The sequence below is a fragment of the Hippopotamus amphibius genome, chromosome X (genome assembly GCF_030028045.1).
Source record: "Hippopotamus amphibius kiboko isolate mHipAmp2 chromosome X, mHipAmp2.hap2, whole genome shotgun sequence".
In the NCBI taxonomy this organism is placed as follows: Eukaryota; Metazoa; Chordata; class Mammalia; order Artiodactyla; family Hippopotamidae; genus Hippopotamus; species Hippopotamus amphibius.
The window spans coordinates 62761780-62772956 of record NC_080203.1 but is presented as its reverse complement, the minus strand read 5'-3'; positions in this window follow the sequence as shown (position 1 = coordinate 62772956).

Sequence of the window (11177 nt, the reverse complement as noted above, 5' to 3'; positions counted from 1 at the left end):
ATGACAATGCACATCCACAGGTTTTTGCCCACACTGTTGACAATCTGCAAAAACTTCATTTTGAAGTGTTCAAACACCTTCCCTACAGTCCTGATCTTGTTCCATTGGACTTTCACCTATTTGGTCCCCTGAAAGCAGGCTACAAGGACGAAGATTCATTTCTGATGAAGTGAAGACAGCAGTTTATTCGTGGCTCATAGCTCAGCCTAAAACATTTTCTAATGAGGGAATACGAAAGCTTGTTGACAGATGGACAAAGTGTATTGAAAAGCAAGGAGATTATGTTGAAAAATGATGTATTTGTCTTTTTCTAAAAGTTAAAATAAATTCTACAGCCAGAGCACAGATAATTTTTGACTCACCCTTGTACCTGCATATGTACAATATGACACATTGAACATTTCTCTCTGTGTTTTCAGTAGGTTCTGTTAACTCAGCACATCCAAAGCTTAACTAATTATCTTCAACTTGCATTCGTCTCATTTATTACAATTATATATTTATATACTTTCACATGTAATCCCTCACTATGCTGTAAACTCTTTGAAGGCAGGCAATTTAATTTTTATTTCCTTTGGCACACCTAGTAATTATAACAATTACATCAGTGTAGATTCCCAGTGTGTTTATTCTTTTATTCAGAACTCTTTGAGTATCTACCCTCTCCTCAAAGAATTCACAGTTTAGCAGGTAGAATTGGAGGGTGGGCACTAAATCAATAGCTAAATATAAAGGAATATTGTCTTCTGGGAATAGAGAGTACAGGCACTTAACCTAGCATAAAATAATGTCAGGGAAAGCTTCCTAAAGGAGGTGACATATGTATCAAATTCTGAGCTTTAAACCATAACTAGAAGTTAATGAGTTAAAGGGATCCTGATATTAGAGATTTCTCACAGAGAGGCTAGCTTTAGCAAAAACATGTAGTAAGAAGCAGATTACTTTCTTCTTTGTGGGTGGGGGAAGAGGGGGGCCATTAAATATGGAAAATTTTAAACATAAAAATGTAAAGAGAATAGTAATGAAAAAGCATATGTACCTATAATGCAACCTCAAAAATTATCAACATATCACTAAACTATTTTTATCTATACTCCACTCCTCCCCACACCTGTCTCATATTATATTGAAGTAAATCTCAGGCATCATATAATTTCATAAATGCACAGTTTTATACATTTCTGTAAAAATAATAACTCTTACACTCTTGTCAAAAACAATATTAAGGTGGCATTTTAATGTCTAGTGCCATTTTGTGGCTAATAAGTGGGAGGTAACACTCTGTAATTGCTGTAGTTGTTCAAAGAGTACCTATATCCCAGTAAGAAGCTATCTGTTGTTTGGACCTGGATCACTGCAGCCTGCAGACCTTTAAATTTTGAGGCTTAAAGGCATCAGTAGGCTTTAGTGACTTATTTAACTTATTAAAACTCATTCTTCTCCTGAGTCATAGCTTTCTTCTTTTCTAAAGCTATGTGATGATTAATTTTATGTGTCAATTTAGTTAAATGATGGTACCCATCTGCTTGGTCAAACACCAGTCTAGATGTTGCCAGGAAAGTATTTTTTAGATATGACTAATATTAAATCAGTGGACTTTGAGTAAAGCAGATTACCCCCAATAATGTAGATGGACCTCATCCAATCAATTGAAGGTTTTAAGAGAAAAAACTCAGATCTCTTGAGGAAGAAGGAATTTTGCCTGCAGACTGCCTTTGGACTCAAGACTGCAACATCAATACCTGCCAGAACTGCCAGCCCACCAGCCTACCCTGCAGATTTGGAACTTGCCAACTCCACTAATTGTGTGAGCCAATTCCTTAAGTTAAATTCTTTCTCTATCTCTCTCGACATATATAGATAAAGATACAGATATAGATGAGTTATAGATATAGATATAGATGAGTTTTCTGATTTTATTCTTGGATTTCTGATATTAATTCTCTAATTTGATTAGATTTAAAGGCACTCAGACTCTATTTTTAGTAGTGAAGAGAGCACTGATAGTCTGTGGCATGATGTGGTTATTGAGGTACACAAAATATTACAATTGTATACTCCTAATAAAAAACAATTTTCAGAGTCACCGTGCATTTGACATTTTATAACATCTTTTTCAAACTTATGAATATAATGAGATTGGATATTTGCTCCTAATTGTGCTGGATAAAGTGAGGAAAGAAAAGTTTGAGCTCATGAATTCTAATTTCTAGCTCAAATGCTCCATACGTAATATAAAAGGTTCCATGTCTGCTCAAAAGAAACCCTTATTTTATCTAACTATAGCACTGAGATTGCTGAAAACCAAACCCAGAGTCTCATCCTGTGAGTATCTAAATTAAAACAAATTTAATTTCCATTCTCAAGTTGTGTGATGTTAAAGTAAAGGCATTGACTGGGAAGGAATGAGATCCTTAAAGTTGAGATGTATGGAAAGATACCAATGAAGCTGAGGACACTGAACCCCTAAATTCTGATTAATCTTCACTGCCAGTAGAAGCAGCTGTTCCACCCCTGCCTGAGGAGAATAACTCTGCTTTTTCTGAGGAAACCGTGATAGATTCCACTGAGTTAGTTGCCTTGCAACACAATGAGGATTCTTCTCATAACCCATCCACAAAACCCTTTTTTGTTTTTGGAACTATAGCTATATTCAAGTCCAAGAAGGCTATGAAAAGTAAAGTACAAAATGTTACCCATAAGGAGGTACACTGTACTCCAAAAGAACTACATGATTTTCCAATTTATATGGATGGAAATCTGGGGACGATGTGTGGGAGTGGATATTAAGGATGTGGACAATATTAAAAAAAACATAAAACTGCACCAGGACCAATTTATTAACATGGGTCCAATGAACAGCAATCTTGTGTGTAATGTTGCAGGACAGGGGCTTAGAAAGGGGTATAATAGTTTGTTTGATTAGATATCAGAATCAAAACAGCAATCAGAATAGTCTGAGTAGTAGAGATATGTGACATTGGCTAGTTTATCTTGATGTTCCTAAAAGTAAAATAGATGAAAAATCAACTAAATCATTTCTTAATCTGCATAGTGGAAGTGTCAAGGTCAAGTGAGGAAAAAGTCTAACTTGAATAATAAAAACAAGAGCATGACTCCTCAATTGATTCCCACACCTGAAACATATAATATTGTACATCGACTATACCTCAATAAGAAATAACAAGAAGAAATAGACATATTTAGCAAGAAGTAGAATCCCCATATTGGTTTCCTGACTTGTGGAGTGATGGTTACACAGTGGAAAAGGCCAAGAGGAAACCATTATAAATGTCTCTATCTAAGAAAGTTTAAAACAAAAGCAACACTGCATTCCTGAAGGGACTGCAGGGATTAGTGCCACCATCAAGGACTTTAAAGCTGCAGAGGTGATGATTCCCTCAACACCTCCATTTGATTGGCCTATGTGGCCCGTGCAGAAGACAGATGAGTCTGGAGAATCACAGTGAATTATGGTAAGCTTAATCAGGTGGTTACTCCAATTGCAGCTACTTTACCAGATGTGGTCTCATTGCTTGAGCAAATTGATATATCTCCTGATACCTGTTATGCAGCTATTCATTTGCCAAATACATTTTTCCATTCCTATAAAGAAAGACCACCAGAAACACTTTGCTTTCAGGTGACAAGTTCAGAAATACACATTTATTGTCCTATTTAAGAAACATTTTCAACTATCAAAGTAATAGAAAAGATCAAGGAAATCAAAAGCTGATTTTTGGAAAAGATAAACAAAATTGGTAAACCTATAGCCAAGCTTACTACAAAGAAAAAAGTCCTACATAAACAAAATACAAAATGAAAGAGAAGAAATAACAACAGATACCAAACAGATACAAAAAATCATGACTACGATAAGCAGTTATATACCAACAAATTAGACAACCTAAAAGAAATGAACAAATATCTAGAAACATACAATCTTCCAAGACTAAATCAAGAGGAAACAGACAATTTGAGCAGACCTATCACTAGAAGTAAAATTAAGTTTGTAATAAAAAATTTTCCCTCAAACAAAAGTCCACGACTGGATGGCTTCACAGGGGAATTCTACCAAACATATAAAGAAGAACTAATATCTATCCTTCTTAAATTATTTCAGAAAGTTGAAGAGGATGGAATACTCTCAAATTCACTCTACAAGACACCCATTCCCCTGATACCAAAACCAGAAAAAGACACTACATAAAAAGAAAATTACAGGCCAATATCTTTGATGCAAGAATTCTCAACAAAATGTTAGCAAACTGAGTCCAACAACACACAGAAAAGATCATACATCATGATCAAGTTAGATTTATTCAAGAGTCACAACTATGGTTCAACATTTGCAAATCAATCAATGTGATACAGCACATTAACAAAAAGAAGGGTAAAAAAATCACATGAGCATCTCAACAGATACAGAAGAAGCATTTGATAAAATTCAACATCCATTCATTATAAAAATCTCTCATCAAAGTGGGTACAGAAGGAACATATCTCAACATAATAAAGGCTATTTATGATAAACCCACAGCTAACATCATAGTCTCAAGGAAAGCTGATAGTCTATCCTCTAAATTCAGGAACAAGGCAAGGATGGCCACTCTTGCCAGTTTTCTTTAACATAGTATTGGAAACCACAGCAATCAGACAAGAAAAATAAATAAATGTTATCCAAATTGGAAGGGAAGAGGTAAAACTGTCACTATTTGCAGAGGACATACTTTATATAGAGAACCTTAAAGACTCCACTCAAAAACTATTAAAACAAATAAATGAATTTAGCTGGATAGCAGGATGCAAGATTAATATAAAAAAATCTCTTGCATTTCTATACACTAATACTGAAATATCAGAAATGAAATATTTAAAAAAAGAATCCCATTTGAAATTATATCAAAAAGAATAAAATACCTAGTAATAAATTTAACCAAGGAGATAAAAGATCCATATTCTGAAAACTATAAAGCATTGATGAAGGAAATTAAAGATGCCAAAAATGAATGGAACGGTATGTTGTGCTCTTGGATTGGAAGAACTAATATTGTTAAAATGGCCATGCTACCCAACAATCTAGAGATTTAATGCAATTTCTATCAAAATATCCATCACATTTTTCACAGAACTAGAAAAAAGAATTCTAAAATTCTTATGGAACCACAAAAGACTCAGAATTGCCAAAACAATCTTGAGAAAAAAGAACAAAGCTGGAAATATCATACTACCTGACTTCAGACTATGCTGAAAAGCTACAGTAATCAAATTAGTGTGCTATGGGCTTAAAAACAGACACATAGATCAACAGAACAGAATAGAGAGCCTGGAAACAAACCTACAAACTGATTAATCTATGATAAAGGAGGAAAGAATATACAATAGAGAAAAGACAGTCTCTTCAATAAGTGGTGCTGAAAAAACTGGACAGCTATACATGTAAAACAATGAGATTAGAACATCTCACACCATATACAAAAATAAATGCAAAATGGTTTAAAGACTATGTAAGACCTGAAATCATGTCTCCTATAAGAGAACATAGGCAGAAAACATTTTGACATAAATCATAGCAATATTTTCTTGGATCATCTCCTAAGACAAAAGAAATTAAAGCAAAAATAAGCAAATGGAACCTAATTAGATTTAAAAGCTTTTGCAGAGCAGAGAAAACCATCCACAAAATGAAAAGATAATCTGTGGAATGGGAGAAAATATTTGCAAATGATGCAAGCAACGAGGGGTTTATATTCAAAATATACAAGCAGCTCATACAACTCAATAAAAAGAACAATAAACATGGGCAGAAGACATGAATAGACTTTTTTTTTTGAAAGAAGACATGGCTAACAAGCACATGAAAAGATTCTCAACATCACTAATTATTAGAGAAATGCAAATCAGAACAGCAATGAAACATCACCTCTGAATTGCTATCATCAAAAAGTCTGCAAATAACAAATGTTGGTGAGGATGTGGAGGAAAAGGAATCCTTGTACACTGTTGGTAGGGAAAGTAAATTGTTGCAGCCAGTATGCAAAACACTATGGAGGATCCTCAAAAAATTAAAACTAGAGCTACCATATGATCCAGAAATTCTAGTCCTGAGTATATATCTGGAAATAACAAAACACTAATTCAAAAAGGTATATGCACCCCAATGTTCATAGCAGCACCCCAATGTTCATAGCAGCACTATTTTCAATAGCAAATACATGGAAGCAACCCAAGTACTCATCAACAGTTGATTGGATTGAGAACATATGGTATATGTACACAATGTAATATTAGTCACAAAAAAATGGAATGCTGCCATTTGCAGCAACATGGATAGACCTAGAAAATATTATGCTTAGTGAAATGTCAGACTGAGAATGACAAAGACTGTACGATATTACTTATATGTGAAATCTAAAAAATAATACAAGTGAATGTATATGCAAAGCAGAAACAGACTCACAGATATAGAAAACAAATTTGTGGTTACCAAAGAGATGAGGGAAGGGAGGATGAACAAATTAGGGTTATGGGATTAACAGATACAAACTACTATGTATAAAATAGATAAGCAACAAGGATATACTGTACAGCACAGGATATTATAACCATTATCTTGTAGTAACCTATAATGGAGTATAATCTGCAGAAACACTGAATCACTGTTCTATAACTTGAAACTAACATAATATTATGACTCAAATATACTTCAATAAAAATAAATAAATAAAAAAGAAATATTTTAACTCTCCACATCTACATCTCAGTGTATTTTGCAGGGATCTTGATCTCCTTTCTCTTCCACAAGATCACTGGTCCATTACACTGATAACATTATGCTGATAGGACCAGTGATCAAGAAGTAGCAATTACTCTAGACTTATAGGGAAGACATTTGTGCATCAGTGGGTGGGAATTAAATCTGAGAGAACTTCAGCGTCTTTCTACCTCAGTGAAATTTGTAGAAGTCCAGAGGTGTGGTGTATGGCAAGGTGCCTCTTCTAAGGTGAGGGATAAGTTGCTTTATCTAGCTCCTCCTACCACCAAAAGAGAGGCACAGCACCTAATGGGACCCTTTGATATTTGAGGCAATATATTCCTATTTGGGTCTATCACTCCAGCCCATTAACTGAATGACCTGAAAAGCTACAAACATTGAGTGAGGCCTAGAACAAAAGAAAGCTGTCCAACAGATCCAGGCTGCCTATAAAGCTGTTCTGCCACCTGGGCCATATGGTCCAACAGATTCAGTGGTACTTGAAGCGTTAGTGGCAGATGGGTGTTGTTTGGAACCTTTGGAAGGCCCCAATAAGTAAATCACCACACAGACACTTAGGGTTTTCTGAGAAAACCCTGCTGTCCTCTGGGGTTAACTACCTCCTCTGAGAAACAGCTCTTGGCCCTCTACTGGGCCTTAGTAGAGACTGAATATTTAATTATGAGTTACCAATTTACCAAGCCACGTGAGCTGCTTATCATATACTGGCCATTATTTGACCTACAAAGTCATGAATTTGGCCATGAACAGCAGCACTCCATCATCAAGTGGAAATCATACACACACACACACACACACACACACACACACACACACACACACACACACACACACACACAGTCAGGCCCCAGCAGGCCCTTAAGGCACAAGTAAGTTACCTGAAGAATTGGCCCAAATGTTCATGGTCCCCACTCCTGCTACACTACTTTATCTCTGCTGGCCTATATCTATGGTCTCATGGGAAATTCCCTGATTAGTTCACCAAGGAAGACAATACCCAGGCCTAGTTTACAGATCGTTCTGTGTGATATTCAAGCACCCCCTACTATAAATGGACAGTTGTAGCACTCCAGTTCCTTTCTGGGTCATCCTTGAATGTTGATGGTAAAGGGAAATTCTCCAACTGGGAAAAATTCCATACAATGCACCTGGTTGCTGACTTTTCTTGGAAGAAGAAATGTCCTGATGTGCAATTTTATACTGACTCATGAGCCGTGACCAATGGTTTGGTTGAATGGTCAGGGACTTGCAGGGGACATTATTGGAAAAGTTAAGATAAGGGAATTGGAGAAAGAGGTATGTAGACAGATATCTCTGAAAGGGCAAAAAAATTTGTGTCTCATGTGAATTATCATGAGGAAGATTTTAATAATCAAATGGATAGTATGACCCATTATGTAGATACTGGTTAACTTCTTTCTCTAGCTACCCATGACATCACCCAATGAGTTCATGAACAGTCTCCAGAGTGGCAGGGATAGGATTTATACATTGGCTCAGCAACATGGACTTTCATTCACTAAGGCTGACCTGTCTATGACCACTGATGAATGTCCAATCTGCCAGCAGCAGAGACCAACATTGAATATGGCACCATTGCTTCATTTCTTATTGTGATCAGCCATCTACCTGGTGTATTTGTAAATACCAGCTATAAACAGGTGACCAATTACAGAAATGAAGGCTGTAATTGTCATCAGTGTTTCCTCCTTATTTTCTTATGAATATGATTGTGTATGTGTATGCGTATACAAATATCTTTGTTTTCTTTCCTCTCTTGTCACCTTATCATGTTACATACAATGTGTTGATTTTATATCATCATATTTAAATATTGTTAACTTTACATTATTGTATTTAAATTATGGGATATTAACTAGAGTAAACATCACTCAAGGATTTTACCTCCTCTTTTGGGGAAGGAATTAGTAAGTTTTCAGTTGTACACAGGATTGTTGTATCCTATTAGGCAGAATCATCACTTTTTTATTGTATTTTTTTTTTTTTTGGAAATTAAGTATGGATTAAGGAGATGCATATGGGTGCCAAGTTGACAAGAAGTGGATTGTAATGGTTAGTTTTATGCACCAACTTGACTGGGCCATGAAGTGTCTGTATATTTGGTCAAACATTAATTTGGATGTTTCTGTGAGAGTGCTTTTGGATGAGATTAATATTTAAATCAGTAGACTGAATAAGGCAGATCACCACCCTTAATGTGAGTGGGCCTCATTGAATCAGTTGAAGGTCTGAATAGAAGAAAAAGGATGACACTCCTCCAAATAAGGAAGGATTTTTCCTGCTTAATTTCCTTCAAACTGGTACACCTGTGTCCTGAGCCTGCTAGCCTTCAAACAGCAACTACATCTTTAGGTCTCCTGGTTCTCAGTCCTTTAGACTTCAGACCAATACATCTTATACTGGAGTAAGATGACAAGTACATCATATACTTGGAATCACACAATATGTAACTTTTGGTGAATGGCTTCCTTAACTCAGCATAATGCCTTTGAGATTAAACCAAGCTGTTGCATTATACAAATAGTCCATTCTTTTTTTTTCCTAAGTGGTATTCCATTGTATGGAAGGACACTTGAATTGTTTCAAATTTGGGGCAAATACAAATAAAGCAGCTATAAACATTCAGCTTTTTTGTGTGTGAACTTATGCTTCTTCAAGCATAAGTCCAATGTAGAGACTAATTACTGTGAATGTTTAACTTTATAAGAAACTGTCAAACTATTTTACAGAGAGGCTTTACCATTCTGCATTCCCACCAATAATGAAAGTTCTAGTTACTCTGCATCCTTAGTGGCAAATGATATTAATGATTTCCTTTTAACTATTTTAATAAATGTGTAGAGGTATCTGATCATGGTTTTAATCAATGGCTAATAATATTGAACATCATTTCATGTGTTTATTTGCCATCCTTATATCCTCTTTGGAGGAGTGTTTGTTCAAGTTTTTATCCATTTTTAACTGGATTTTTTTTCTTGTTGAATTTTAACAATTCTCTATGTATTCTGTATAGATTTCCTTTGTTGGATAGATATTTTGTTATATGCAGGCAATTTCTCTTTTCCTTTTTACTGTGTATTTTGCAGAGCAAAATTCTTAAGTTTTTTGAAGTCCACCTTATCATTTTTTTTCTTCCAGGGATTGTGATTTTTATGTCACAAAATTTTTCTCCTACGTTTTATTCTAAAAGTTTTAAAAATGTACATCTTACATTTAGATCTACCATTCATTTTGAATTAATTTTTATATAAAGTATGGAGTTTAGATTGAATTTCTCTGTTTTCAGGATTTGTTGAAAAGATCATACTTTCCCTATTGAATTTCTTTTGCAGCATTGTAAAAAAATCATGTAATTTGAAGCTTTATTGTTAGGTGAGTATACATATAGGGTTGTTATATCTTCTTGGAGAATTGACTCATCATCTTGTAATACCCCTCTTTATCCTTGATAATTTTCTATGCGTTAAAATTTGCTTTTTCTGATATTAATATAATTGCCTTACCTTATTTTTTTGATGAATGTGTGTATATCTTTTACCACCCTTTTAATTTTAATGTTTCTATATTTCAAATGCATTTATTATGGAGAGCATATAGTTGGGTCATATTTATTCACCCATATGGTAATCTTGGTAATTTCATTGATTTGTTTAGATGATTTTAACATAACTATTTATATGTTTATATTTAGTTTTATCATTTTATTATTTGTTTTCTTTGTTCCCTTTCCCTCTTTTCTTCCTCTTCTTGGTTTATTTGAATACTTTCTTTAATATTGAATTTTTACTTATCTGTTTTGTTATTGTCTAAATCTCTTTGTATAGATTTTTAGTGGCTATTTAAGTATTATATATTATATATGCTTGATTTTTGTACTCTTATTTGAGTCAATATTTTACTACTTCAGTTGCCCTATAGAAGACTTACATAATATAGTGTCCTTTATACCATGGGTCCCTAAACCCTGGGCCATGGTCTGCTATTGATCCGTGGCCTGTTAGGAACCAGATAGCACAGGAGGAGGTGAGGGACAGGTGAGCTAGTGAAGCTTCATCTGTATTTACAGCCACTCCCCATCACTGACATTACCACCTTAGCTCCATGTCCTATCAAATCGGTGGTGGCATTAGATTCTCATAGGAGCTCGAACCCTACTGTGAACTGAATATTTGAGGGATCTAGGTTTTGTGCTCCTTATGAGAATCTAATGCCTGATGATCTCAGGTGGAGCTGAGGCAGTGATGCTAGCACTGGGGAGCGGCTGCAAATACAGATTATCACTAGAGAGGGGTTTGACTGCACAGAGACCATAATAAATCAGTTGCTTGCAGACTCATATCAAAACTCCACGATGGGTGATGCCTTAGAGGGCAGGGATGGG